At 45.8% G+C, this 15184-nt stretch overlaps 1 protein-coding gene across 1 annotated transcript in view; it reads right to left on the minus strand.

Moving 5' to 3' along the window:
• The window catches only part of PXYLP1 (2-phosphoxylose phosphatase 1), a 99207-nt gene extending 89863 nt beyond the window's left edge, over window positions 1-9344 (minus strand). Inside the window, 1 exon segment of the mRNA XM_068279227.1 lies at window positions 9111-9344. The gene's annotated coding sequence lies outside the window, so the exon portion shown is untranslated.
• Between the last annotated feature and the right edge of the window lie 5840 nt (window positions 9345-15184).

Here is a 15184-nt window from a genome sequence, read left to right on the forward strand (position 1 = left end):
AACAGGCCTTCAGGCCAAGCAGGAAGTGATGCGCGCATGCCGTCACTTTCTGCTGTGGGTATACGGAAGTGTATTATTAAAATATGCTTCCGCCGTGATGTTGCGCCGGTATCTTTTTATATCCACGCATCGCCATAGACTAACATGACTTCCGGAACTAACAGGACATGGTTCACACCACTTGAATCTGCGATTGGGATCTATTGTAGACAAACCTTGGGCTTTTGTGCATTCAATTTGCCTCACAATTGGATGGTTTGCTGTTTCAGTGACCTACATTTGCTTGCTCTGTGTTGGAACTGGTTTTTCACCATGTTATAGCAGCTGAAGAATTTTTTTGGAACGCTTTTGTAATCTGGAGCAATTTACTCTAGGCATTGTTTTGGATTATCTCTTCTGGGATCCTCGCAGAGACTTTATACAAGCTAAGGGGTCAATTCAAATGGGCATAAGTGTTGGGGACTGCAGCCCCATTATACTTGCTTCAAGAGTCAGTTTGGTGTAATGACAGATAGGGCAGCTTCGCAGATTATGCAGCTCTGTTGCTAGTGCGCATGTGCATATAACTTGCGTGCCACATCATACAAATTGCGTGCCACGTCATCCCCATCGCTGCAGCGTCTATGAACTACAGGACGCTTGTGCTGCTCCAGTGCCTATACACCGCCCCTCGCCGCCGCCTTTCTGCTTCACAGCCCAGCGTGAACTCCGCCTCTCGCCGCCACCCTTCACTGCGATATTTCAGTAAAAAGTGTTTAAATAAATTGTATATTTCTATTTGATATGGGGATGTGGAGGATATCGGGGAAGGCAGTGGGAGGATATTCTCTAATGACACTGGCAGGGGGCGGAGGCGGGCAGAGACATTGATAAACACTGTGCAGCAGCAGAGATTCAGCCATGCGTAGTAATTTGTCAAGTTCTGATGACGTGATGACTCGCACTCAAGCACGTGATGACGTTTTCCGTCAGCGCGCTGAGCTGCATTCGGGCTGCACTATCTGCCATTTTATTGTATTTGTGGATGTAATTGTATGTGGTTTAATAAGATATTTTAGCACTCTTTGTATATTTCAGATATTTGTATTAAATGTTTCTACCTTTTCACATGCACCCAAGAGTCAATTCCTTTTGGTATTTTTACAAGAAAAATAATATTGCCAGAAGCTCAGAATGTACACAAAAAAATCCATGACCTAGATGACGATCAAAACAGAATTTGGAAGAATAAAGTACAGTGGGAGGTTATGTCTGCTCTAAGTAAATTCCTCTGTCATACACAATGGTACTGTGTGGTTCTGTTTACACTGAGTGCAAATCTAGAGTGCAATGATGAGCAATTGAGCTACATGCTGAACAATGCTGCAAAAGGAGACACGTGGAGCAACTAGTTTACATATTGCACCAGGTGGCTTTTTGTTCACACTTGACTGGAGGGATGACCCTGCTGCATTCCTTCCCCTGAAACATGTATCTTGTATGCAAAGCATGTCTCTTTGTCTACCAGCTTTAACGCTTACTAGAAAAGAGGCGGCTGATAAATTCGCCCATACACTTGTGCTGTTTAGAATTCCCCTTACTGATTATTTTCTTCTTGGCTCCTCCACTTCACAGTACTGAATATTGCATTTAAATTGTTTAACTTGAGCCAAATGTTTTGGGTAGCTGCCTGCCACAAGCTTCTTCGCAGGCCTTCTCGCTCACACATACGTTTTTAGTTCTGCTCCTAAATCTCCAGGCAGTCTGAGATCAGGGCTTTTTGAAGACTACTACAATACATTGACCATAAGCCATTTTGCCACAACTTTGAAGGTGGCCATTGTCCTTTTAGGAGACCTGTTTGTGACTGAGCTTCAAGTTCCTTGCTGAGCTGTTGAGATACTTCTGCTGTATGAATACATGCAAAATGGGCACCATGGAAATTTGGGTGCCAGAAATCGCTACTAGTAGAATATTAGTAAAATTATCAGTATAGTACTACTGGGCAGTGTTAATTACAAGAGTATAATATTGGTAAATTTTACCAATATTTTACTAATCGCTAAACCTAATCCTACTCTAACAGGATCCCTTAAGCCTCATACACACGCTCAACAAGTCTTTTAAATGCACAAATTATCAAACAACTTTTGTTGTTGAAACAAAACCAAAAAGTTGTTTGCTATTGTTCAAACAACTGATAAGACGCAGATCAAGTCAATCCAACAGTTAGATTTACTTGAGCTGCGGCTTATCAGTTGTTTGAACAATAGCAAAAAAAACTTTTTGGGTTTGTTTCAACAACAAAAGTTGTTTGAGAACTGTGCATTTAAAAGACTTTTGTTGAGTGTGTATCTGCCTTTACGCTACCTATGCCTAACCAACTTTCTTCTTTCCACTGATGCCCAACTACACCCTCACACCAAAACCTAACCGATCCCCCCACCAATGTTTAACCCTAACCGACCTCCCCACCTATGCCTAACCATACCCTTCATCCCAAATCTGCTAATATCCACGTTGCCTATTTGCTATTTATGCTAAATATTTGGCGACTGAGAATTTTGAGCATCCCACAGGCGCACATCCGAAGTGAAAAATAAATGATGAGATAATCGTATCTATCCTCCTTCTCCTAAAAATAACTTTTTTAGATATCCCACAGTTTTATTTCATATTTAAATCTAATTTTCACGATTTTACTGTTTCATGGCCCTTTCTCAAGAACACATTCATTGAAGTATGCCAGAGCTAAAATCTATGAACTATTACCCTTTTTATCTCTTCTCTGCTCTCAGAAGCCGTTTTCTGCCAAGAAAGTGTTTTATGGTTGTAATTCTTTATCAGTGAGGGTTACGCTTTAGCCTGACCCGGACAGAAATTGTCACTTGCATACCTGATTTTCAACTCTTTCAGGCAGAGAAAGTAAAAACATAGCCTAGCTATTTGTGTGCTTGGCAGTGTACATACACATGTCTAGCTCATCATGTGACATGTCACCTCGGGTGTCCTTTAACAGTGGATAAAAATGAAAATTTGGGTGCCATAAGTGCCCAACAAAATAAAAATATACAAACTGAGGCTACAATTAGTGGGCGCCTTTATTAGTATCTGCGGTCTGTATAACAGACGGCCCTGGCACCCAATTTCCATTTATAGCCACTATTAACATGGAGGCTAAAACTTCCTCCAGTGCCCAAATTTCCTGTCACCCTACAGTATATCAACATACACAATGTTTCCTCCTCATGACACTATATTTTGTAAAGTGCACTAGTCCCTCCTGCAGAAAAGCTCCCTCACAATATATAGTGTATATGCGTGTGCATTTATGACACTTTTATTAATAAGTACAAGTATACAGGTTAAAATGTTTGCGCTTATAGTTATTCTAGGTTTGAGAACACTAGTTCCTCATGATATAGATCACATGGCATTGGAATCTGATGTTAGCCTATTGAGGTCACAGACAACGATGGAGAGTACCGCTTTTAAGCTCAGTTTTGTACATATTTTTATACTGTACTCCGTAGATTTTTTTTGCTTAGTTAGCTCCTTAGCTAAAGCGAAACAGACTTATCATTGTGTCAAGAAAAATGAGTATCCCATGACCTTGTGAGTTAGAAACTCAGAGAAAGGAAGCTTTTGACAAATTTATGATGAGTGGGGCTGCCAGACTCTCAGTAAGCTGAATGTGAGCCAGCTACAGAGGTCAATGTTAGAAGGTAGATATAAGAGATATTAGATGGGCTATATACACTGCCATTTGCTGTCTTTTTGTGATCCTGCATGCGGTTACAGCATCTCAGAACTGAAGGTGGCCACACATCTGGCGATTTTGCGGACGATCATCTACCTTGTAATGATTATCGAATCAGCCGCAACAAGTATACATGATCCACGATTCAACTTATTTTGGTCCTAAATCTATCAAATGTATTGAACAAGCATGCTGGAAAATATCAGGCTGACCGAGTGTGCAGCGGTAACCAGGGCTGTGGAGTTGGAGAGTCGGAGTAATTTTTGGGTACCTGTTTTTTGTAAAAACTGCGTCAAGCCTTTAAATTTGCTTTGACAAATGTGAAGTGCGTGAAGGTTTATTGCCTTATAATAACTAATAAAAATATTAAAAACGTAAATTTTTTTAAGCTTTAGGCTACTTGCACACCAAGACGTTGCATTAGGTGGCACGTTAAGGTCGCATAACGTGCACCTAACACAACGTATGGTGCTGCAAGAGCCGACGGTAGAGTGAGCCGCGTTAGGCGTCTCGATTCCTATAATGTCTCCCAGAGTGGCGCTGATTCGCCAGCGGGTCCACGTGATGCGGAGCGAGACACTCCGCATCACGTGGTCCCGCCGGCCAATCAGCGCCCGCCAGTGCAGTGAATATTAAGTAGCCATGTGCGCGGCTACTGTAGCTGGCTCTCCCCGCCTCCTCTCCGCCCCCCACTGCGCATGTGCAAACAGTCTAACGCGGCTATAGCCGCTCCAACGCCGTAGCATGCTGCACTTTGCGGAGAACGTGCAGTGTTACATGTAACGCAACGTGGGCTGTGTGAACAGCCCACTTGTGTTACATTGCTGTGCGTTGGGGGAGCGTTACAGGCGCACTAACGTGCGCCTGTAACGTCTTGGTGTGTAAGCAGCCTTAACACACAAAACAAGACTATGGGATTCTAGGGAATAGGACTATAGATTTTATAGATTCAATTATTTATCTCATCAGTTTATTTTCAACCACACCTAAAGTGATAGGGATGTGGAGGCTGACCTATTTATTTCCTTTTAAATAATGCACATTGCTTGGCTGTCCTGTTGATCCTCTGCCCATAATACTTTCAACAATAGACCCTGAACAAGCCTGCACATGTTTCTGACAAAAGTCTGACTGGATTTGGTGCACGCTTGTTTCAGGCGTGTGATTCAGAGCTAGTGCACACCAAGAGTGCTTGAGCGTATTTCAATGCGCCAGCGTTTTGAAAAGCACCTGGCCACTGTAACCCTATGAGGGTGTTCCCACAACAATGTTGCATGTAGCATTTTATTTGAGTAATTCAGCATAAATGAATGTGCAAAAATGCTCATTCATTCAAAAATCAATCTGAAAATCACTTTGCAAAATCGAGAATCGCTAGCGATAGCAATTTTGGTGCGCACTAGGTCTCAAACACTACTGATGCCTAAAAGATCAGCAGGATGCGAGGCAACTGGTACTGTTTTAAAGGAAATAAACATGGCAGCTTCCATATCTCTCTCACCTCAGGGGCCCTTTCAGTTCAGGTTTGCTTTAAGGTGTACCTGAAACAGGGGGATATCACAAAATATATACATACCTGGGCTTCCTTTAGCCCCCTCCGGCCGGATCGCTCCCACGACGCCGTCCTCCCATGCCTGAAGCCTCCACAACTGGCCTTGGTAAGTCGTCCAGTTGGCGCAGTCGGGCTGTGCATGCACCTGCGCAGGTGGCTCCTGTCCATGGGAGCATGCACAGCCAGCCCGCGCAGTATGCCTTGGACCAGAGGACTTTCCAGGGCAATTTGCGGAGGCTGCAGGCGGCGGGGGATGGCGGGGCGGGTGCGATCTGACCGGAGGGGGCTGGAAGAATCCCCAGGTATGTATACATTTTTGATATCCCCATCTCAGGTTTACTTTAAGCAGAAATTGAAACAAAATGTCAGATTTACTCCTGATATGAAGACATTTGGAGAGAAGAAAAAAAATTAAAAGAAGATTATTATTTGATCTTTCAAACTTAGAAGTCTCAAGACAAATGAATAATTTTCATTTTATGGAAATGTGCTGATCATCTATTACAACAAATGACATCTGCGTTAGTTTAAATTGAAGATAAAAATGAAGCTTCTCTCAGACCATAACTGTGTAAGTGGTCCATCAATAACACGAGTTATATATTAGCAACACACTGCTGGCTTGTACATCGTAGTTACACATGAGAAATGGTCCTGCTGATTCTTCAACAAATACGGCTAATTAAATCATATATTTAACTGTCAGCCCTGCTCTACAGCAAATCTGTGATGGGCTCACTTACCGGACTTTTATTTTTTATTTTTGGTTTTCCGAAAGCTGAAAAGTTGCTGACAGTGGCTGATGGAATCAGGCAGCTCATAGTAAATTTAGTCAAATAAACAGAACAGTAATTAAAGCATTCAGCGCAGCCAAGTTTAAATCCAATAAACGATTATTACATGTTCTTGTTTGTTTTCTAAAACCTGCTGTACACAGGATCCTAGAATGATGTCTAAATGTAAAATTAATTAATACAAAGTCTACATGCAGCAAGTTAGCATAACACGACTGGTTACAACGTAATACTGTGAACAGGCTTATAGACTTGTATGGGCAGTAAGTTGACATACAGAATTATTCTGCAACGCCACTGATCACTGTGAACTAGCGCTCAAAGATGCTTTGCTGGGGCTCACAATACTACAAAGCAACAGATTCGCGGCAAGGAGCGATATAAACTTGTCGGCACGACAAGTGACAAAGCTGGGGGTGTGTGGCTGAGCTGAATGGGGTCTGGTGCTGCGGGGGCGGATACTGACGGTGCTGTGGGTAGTGACAATCATCAAAGAAGGTTCTTCTATCAAGATTTAAAGTAGAATACAGAAAAAAAGTCTCTTATAACAGCTTTCCGCACTGCAATGAAAAGTGTATGCCATGTTAGCGTCGCATTGTAACGTGTAGCGTTTTGGTAACGCACTGCTACAGTGCGTTACCTGTAAACGCCCACGTTACCAGGTACAGGAAAGCATACTTTTCATTGCCTGCATGCTTTACTGTACCTACTTTATGCAACGGCGTTGCAGCGATAATGTTACCATTTTTGTTGCGTTATAATGCTGCGTTGCGACTAATGTCGCATAACGCAACATCCTGCTGTGAACCTAGCCTCACTTTAAAGTATAAGTGTGCGCACATTTCGCGCAGGAGCGAGGCAGCACCACTGCACAAAAACTCACTCCATATCAGTCGCCACACAGGAGCATCCCATAAAGCATGAGATAAAACAGATAAAGAGAAGCAATTCCCAAGATGAGACAGATAAGGAGTGCTACATTTTTAAAGGGAAGGTTCGTGGCCCATAAAAAAAAAAAAAAGCTAATCCACTTACCTGGGACTTCCTTCAGCCCGTGGCAGGCAGGACGTGCCCTCGGCACCGCTCCGCAGGCTCCCGGTCTTCTTCGGTGGCGCACCCGACCTGGCCAGGCCAGCTCGGGCTCTTCTGCGTTCCAAAATGCGCCTCACGCGGGCGCGCTGATGTCATCGGATGTCCTCTGGGCTGTACTGCGCAGGCCCGCGTGAGGCACATTTTGGAGCGCAGAAGAGCCCGACCTGGCAGCCGGCCTGGCCAGGTCCGCCACCGGAGGAGACTGGGAGCCTGCGGAGCGGCGCCAAGGGCACGTCCTGCCTGCCACGAGCTGGAGGAAGCCCCAGGTAAGTGGATTAGCATTTTTTTTAATGGACCGTGAACCTTCCCTTTAAACAAGTTTTGTTAAAGTGGATCCGAGATGAACTTTTACATATTGCATAATTGGGTTCCTTTCCTATTTTTTCCTGTTTATAGGGCATTCCTCAAGCCAAATACTTTCAGACAGTAGCAAGGGCTCATGGGAGTTCAGTCTGGGCAGGAGGAGGGGGGAGGTATTACTAGCCAGAGATTTCAGAAGCAGAGGGGAGCAGAGGGAAGCAGAGGGGATTAGTTTTTTTTGCTCAAGATGCAGATAAGCCTGCCTCTGTGTAATGTTTACAAACAACATGGCTGCTGTCATTGTATCACAAGAAGAAAGAATCATTCTATTAAAGAGAATCTGTACTCTGAAATTCTTACAATAAAAAGCATACCATTCTATTCATTATGTGCTCCTGGTCCCCTCTGTGCTGTTTCTGCCATTCTCTGCTGCAAACCTGGCTTGTAATTGCCAGTTTTAGGCAGTGTTTACAAACAAACTAACCAGCTTCTAATAGGCTCAGCTAAGCAGAGTGTGTTAGTCACACAGAGCCTGCAGGGGGTGTGTACAGCTTCTAGCTAATCACAAGCAGCCCTGCACATTCCAGTCTGACTGCCTCAGCCTGACTGTGCCGACTATAGAGAGAAGATTAGATCATATAACAGAGATAACACAGCTACTGTGCAATTAGGAAAAGCTGCAGTAAGCCAGACCACATTAGAAAAGGCATAGGAACTTATAGCATAGAAGAAATAAAGATAAACAATTTGTTACAGAGTCTCTTTAAAGCTGTTTGCAGCTAGATTTGTTGTGTAAACTATCTAAACTTTAGTTAAGATATATAGACAAGTTACTTATTATAGTTAGTTTTTCATCTAGGATCCACTTTAAGACAAGCTACTTCTAATCTGAGTACACACCTGTTTGTTGCCCATGTTTGCCTAGTTATTGTGTTTGAGAAATATTTACTTGTACAATGCCACAGAAGAGTGAGTGAATATCAATAATTGCCCAGTAACAATAACTGTACATTCCACTAACCTCTGTGCACCACTGTACTGATACACTCATCCAATGCTAGATTATTCAATCTTTATCACCTCCAACTATATTTAAAAACAAACACACAGTATTCATCACTGGTCCTTGTAGAAAACACAAGCCTAGTAAAAATATTGATAAAGTTTCAGAGAAAATGTAGAATAAAAGCTGAAGAGAAATATGCAATACACCCCTTTCATTCTGCCCTCATCTGGCAGAGAACAACCACACAAGTATTGCCAAAGTCCTTGCCAGCTGCTTAAACAAATGGCACAGACCACACAAAGGCTTCCAATTACATCACTGAGATACTGGAGTGTCAGGCTGAAAAACAATCACAATAAAATCCAGATAAGCATGACTTCCAGCACTGATGCACTGATTTCAGAAGAACTGCAGATTTTACCCAGCAAGACCCCGGCAGCAGGTCTGTCATCTCTTGGGGTGCCTCCACCAGCAGCAGCACGTCCACCAGACAGGGACCCCCAGTGTCTGAAGTGCCCCCCTGCTGCTGGCATTGCCTGCATGGGGATGGAAGAGGTGCTGCAGCAGATGATCAGCAGGGGGGGGGGGGGGGGGGAGAAGGGGAACAACACGAGTAATGTTGCCTACCTGGCAGCCTGTGACAGAGCTGATCCCACCAGGCAGCAGAGGAGACGGAGAAGAGCAGGGAGGGCGGGGAGTGGGAGGAGACAGGGAATGAATGAGGGTGAGAAGAGTGGAGGAAGAGGAGGAGACGCGCTGAAGTGAGAGTGAGAGAGAACCAGGCTGGGGGGAGACTGGGGCACAGCTGTGCTAGAGTGATGTGCTCTCCATCATCTCTGTGCTGCCGTGCCGTCATCTGACCGCCTTCATGGGGCAGCTAAGCAACTGTTGCTACAAGAACGTCATTCGCCCTAATGGATGAATGTCAGCAGCAGCCACCAGGTGTGAATGAGACAGGCAGAGCTGCCGCCATGTCAGTTCTGGGCAGAGCAAGGGTGTGCTCAGGTGACGCCAGTGCTGTGGAGAAAGACCTGTGTGATGTCACTACAGGAGCGGGGGGGTGGTGTAAATAAATGCAACTTTGTCACAATTTGTAACCTCCACCATTCTTCTCCTATAGCCTACAAATTCTGACAGGTTGCTGGTTGCATAAAATGCTACCTGTAATGAAAATATTTGTAACTTCAGAATGTGCAACCTCTACCATTCCTCCGCCTCACATGAACCCTCCAACCTTTCTGCCTAATGCTATCATTGAAACGGAAAAGTTAAGTGGACTATTTGGGCACCATCATAGGCACCAGTGTTAAATATCGGGATTTGGGCAGCAGAGCAGAAATTTGGGCAGCTAGCCAATATTTTTAGGCGCCCGATGATTACATTTTTTTTCCCCACGGTGGTGTGATGTGATGAGTGCATCACAGCACACTATTATTATTATTATTTAGTATTTATATAGCGCCGACATATTACGCAGCGCTGTACAGTGTATGTATATATATATTGTCTTGTCACTAACTGTCCCTCAAAGGAGCTCACAATCTAATCCCTACCATTGCCGTATGTCTATATTATGTAGCGTAAGTACTGTAGTCTAGGGCCAATTTTTTAGGGGGAGCCAATGAACTTATCCGTATGTTTTTGGAATGTGGGAGGAAACCGGAGTGCCTGGGGGAAACCCACGCAGACACGGAGAGAACATACAAACTCTTTGCAGATAGTGCCCTGGCTGGGATTCGAACCAGGGACCCAGCGCTGCAAGGCGAGAGAGCTAACCACTATGCCACCGTGCTGCACTATACCGCCAATATTGAAAACAGGCCCTTAAAGGGAAACTTAACTGTAAAAAAAATGAGTTTTACTTACCTGGGGTATCTACCAGCCCCCTGCAGCCATCCTGTGCCCTCGCAGTCACTCATGGCACCTCTGGTCCCCCGCTGCCAGCTAGTTTCGTTTTTGCTGACTGGGAGTCGGCCAGCCACCATGCGTACATTTTTACGCATCCCTGCTGGTGCAGGAAGCTATTGCAGACATCAACAAGTACATTTGTACGCGTTACGGGTGTAATGTGTAAACTTTTACGCATTACACCCGTAACGCGTAAAATGTACTTGTTGATGTCTGCAATAGCTTCCTGCACCAGCAGGAATGCGTAAAAATGTATGCATGGCAGCCGGCCGACTCCCAGTCGGCAAAAACGAAACTAGCTGGCAGCGGGGGACCAGAGGAGCCATGAGTGACTGCGAGGGCACTCCCTTCAGTCGGGGCACCACTAGCTGGCTACCTAATGCTAAGGGGCTCCTGTATGTACCTATGACTGGTAAGGGAGAAGTCACAGCTGGGTCAGCCAGCACACATGCAGTGTGGTTCAGCTGGGGTTTCTGGAGGGAAAAGTTTAGGATGCCATGACATCTGTGCCTATAGGCTCCTGTGAAGTGAATACGGGACTGCTTATGGTGGTCACTAATGATACAATATTTTTCTTCCAACGTTACCATTTCTATGTAATATAAAGGAATTGCCTAAATGATCCATTCCATATATTCACTCAATGTTTCCTTATACTGCATAGATTTGGTAAAACAGGATGAACAAGATTGGATGATTAGTAGCCACCTTAATGGTGGCATTTGTGCATGCGTAGAAGAGCCCAACTGACATGGCTAAAGGTGGCCATACGCTCGTCAGATTAGCAACAGATAGATCATCAGATAGATTTCTTATCTATCTGATGTGTTTAGGAACATTTTTCACTAGGAATAGATTTCAGTTTGAAATCTATTGAAAATCGATCTGATGGCATTTTTTTTTTGCCATCAGATTTCCATTAGGGACAATGCAAAATGATAAGCAATCTCAACAGATCTACCTGGATTTTCCACCCTGCCAGATCGATTGAAATCAATCGAAATCGGCCGCCAATCGGTCAACCGATTCGCAATCGATCGATTTTGATCGATCGGCCAGAAAATCGGCTGAGTGTATGGGCCCCTTGAGCCAGATTACTAGGACCGATAGCAGGAGAACGGAGGCATTCAGGAGGATTACACCATACAATTTTCTGTTAGATTTTTCTGTTATGTAGATTTTCTGTTAGAATGCATAATTAGATTATTTTCTGTTGAGAATGGTCATTATCTCTGGTGCATTATTGTTAGAATGCATAATTAGATTGTTTTCTGCAGAGAATGGTCATGATCTCTGGTTCATTGTCTTCCTGTCATCTCCTGCTGAGTAGAACAATGCCTAATTGCTCGGCAAATAGATGATAAGATAGATAAATTTCCAACATGTTGAATTTAAGGTAGCCATACACTGGTCGATTTGCCATCAGATTCGACCAACAGATAGATCCCTCTCTGATCGAATCTGATCAGAGAGGGATCGTATGGCTGCCTTTAATCCAAACAGATTGTGAATCGATTTCAGCCTGAAACCAATCACAATCTGCTGAGCTGCCGCTGTCGCCGTCGGGCCCCCGCATACATTACCTGAAGCCTGGTCCCGGGCATCTTCTCCGCATCGGCTCCCAGCCGGCATCTTCTCCGCATCAGCTTCCGCATCCCGGCATAACTTTCTGTCACTCCAGTGACAGCGGAAGTTCAAATTGAGCGCCCTCTATTTGTACTTCCGATGTCACTGCAGTGACACAGGAAGTTATGCTGGATGCCGGGATGCGGAAGCTGATGCGGAGAAGATGCCGGGAGCCAGCTTCAGGTAATGTATACCTGCGTCGGTCGTACGCCGCTAGCGATGCGCTCCTTACCCGCGGCGATCGACGGTAATTTTCCGCACGGTGCGATCGACGGGACCGATCTATTTCAAGCCGAAATAGATCGAAATTTAGCGTGTTGCATGAACAATTTGACAGCAGATTCGATCCCAGTGATCGAATCTGCTGTCGATCGGCGGGAAATCGGGCCAGTGTATGGCCAGCTTTAGAGAATCTAATGCTGGGGATACACGGTACGTTTCTGTACCGTGTATCGAGCAGCTGATCCGGCCAGCTGATAATATTCAGCTGGTCCGATCACTCTGCTCGACCCCCGCCCGCTCGATCCCCGCCGGCAGACAATGGCAGGGAATCGAGCAGCTGATAAGGAGCGCCGGCGGGGATGAGCGGTAATCGATCTGCGTGCACGCGCGGACGAGCAGGGATGCGGTGGGAGTAGATCCGGCGGCTGATCAGCTGCCGTATCGACCCGTGTATTCCCAGCATAATGCTGGGCATACGCGGCCCAGATTCTTCTTATCAACAGCGGCTCGATTGATAATTCCCGACATGTCCGATCACCGCGTGGATCGATTCCCGGCTCAATCCCGCGGGGACGAGCGGGAATCGATCCACGCGCACGCGCGGACGAGCGGTGACGCGCCGGCATCGAGCAGCTGGCTCGATTCCGGAGCATAAATGTGCCGTGTATGCCCAGCATTACAGAAAAGTCTAACAGAAAATTGTATGGTGTAATCCCAGCATAATGCATAAAGTGTACCTGAGACGGGGAAAAAAATATATACATACCTGGGGCTTTCTCCAGCCCCCTCAGTGGCGTAGCTAAGGAGCTATGGGCCCCAGTGTCAGTTTTACATTTGTGCCACCCAAGCACTCTATACATAACAATTGATACAGCGCACCAAATCCTGCCAAGGATGACCACAGTGTCAGAGGTACAACACAGGGGATGGAAACAGTTTATTAATGTTTACTGTCATTTAAAACATCTATAGAAGTGATTATAACCAGCACAGGACCAATAGAAAGCTAATACTGCAGTTGAGGGAGGGCTCCTCAGGGCCGCCCTGGGCCAAGTGCCCCAGTGCGGTCGCAATCTCTGCACCACCTATTACTACGCCACTGAGCCCCCTCCAGGCTGATCATTCCCTCGCCATCCTCCGCCACCTGGATCATCTGCAATTTGCCCCAGACAGTCCTACAGTCGAGGCGAGTTGGCGCGGGTTGCGTGCGCTCCCCTGTCATGTTTCCATCGTAGGCGCAGAACGCTCCTGGCGATGGGAGTGCGTTGGAGGCACTTGCGCGGCTAGGCCATGCATGCGGAGGACTTTCAGGGTCATATTGCGGGCGATCCAGGCAGCGGCGGAGGAGGGCGGTGAGGGAGCAGTCAGCCTGGTAGGGGCTGAAGAAAGCCCCATGTACTGTATGTATATATTTTTTTAAATCCACCCTGTCTCAGATGTACTTTAAGCTTTCCTCTTTGAAGGCACCTTGTTAATGTGTAGGGATAGCAGATTTTAGGTGCCTAAAGGTGGCCATACAATTGTTACATTAGCAGCAGATAGATCATCAGATAGATTTTCTGATCTATCTGATCAGAAATCTATCTATTGAAAATCAATCCGATGGCATTTTTTTGCCATCAGATTTCCATTAGGTCCAATGCAAATTGATAAGCAATCTCATCAGATCGACCTAGATTTTCCAGCATGTCAGATCGATTGAAATCGATCAAAATCGGCAGCAAATCGATCGATCAGCCAATCGATTTGTGATCAATTGATTTCGATCGTTCAATTGGCCACTAATCGGCTGAGTGTATGGGACCCTTTACTCATTTTTCTATATTGATTAATATAATACCCTTTGCTCTTAATCTTCTTGGTGGTATCCCCAAGTGTAGCTCACGGTTACCTTTTAGAGAAATTAACGATAACCCGAGCTACACTTGTGGATACCGCTAGGAGGGCCAGGTGCAGGGATCGCAGTGGAGCTCTACCGTTACTCACCTGTCCGAGATCCAGAGGCTGCAGCTCATCTTCTCTTTGTCCTGTCCTGGCTGCATCACCATGTCGAGATGGCGGTTTGACACATGATGACAGAGGGCGATCCCCATAGAGATGCATCTCCTCAAGCAAGGCAGGAGGAAGAGTGCAGCATGTGGCTGGATCCTGGAAAGTGAGTAATGTACAGGGCTCCATGGGGGATGGAGGGGGGTCACTCAGGGGTCCAATACTGAATGGGCTACCTGTACTGAAGTGGGGGGGGAGGAGCACACTCTGGCTACCTGCACAAGTGGAGTCTCTCTGGCTACCTGTAAAAGTGGGGGCACTCTTTGGCTACCTATTTTTTGTGACCCTTTCTGGCCATCTGCACTGGAGAGGAAGGGGCACTATCTGGCTACCGATAACAGGGTGGCACACAGGGGCGTAGCAATAGGGGGTGCAGAGGTAGCGACCGCATCGGGGCCCTTGGGCCAGAGGGGCCCCGAAGAGACCTCCCTCAACTACAGTATTAGCTCTCTATTGGTCCTGTGCTCATAATAATCACTTCTACAGATACATTGAATAGTGGAAATCATTAACAAACTGCTCCCCATCCCCTTCTTGCACCTCTGACACTGTATTTGCCATTGGCAGGTTTTGGTGCGCCGTATCAATTGTTATGTAGAGAGTGCTTGGGAGGTGCCCCAATGTAAAACTTGCATCGGGGCCCACAGCTCCATAGCTACGCCACTGGTGGCACACATAGGCCACCTGTAGGGAGTCACTCCCTGGCTACCTAAACTAGGGACTGCTCTGTCTATATACACTCGAGGATGACGGGTGGGTGGGGGGTGCTCTCTGGCTGCCTATACTTAGCAATTTGATTCTTTCCAGAGGAAGAATTGTACCACTTTTAGAAACAACATGGGAAGAATCATACCGCTAAGGAGGTTAACAGTCTAATCATATCACAGATATGGATA

The sequence above is a fragment of the Hyperolius riggenbachi genome, chromosome 4 (genome assembly GCF_040937935.1).
Source record: "Hyperolius riggenbachi isolate aHypRig1 chromosome 4, aHypRig1.pri, whole genome shotgun sequence".
NCBI classification, from domain to species: Eukaryota; Metazoa; Chordata; class Amphibia; order Anura; family Hyperoliidae; genus Hyperolius; species Hyperolius riggenbachi.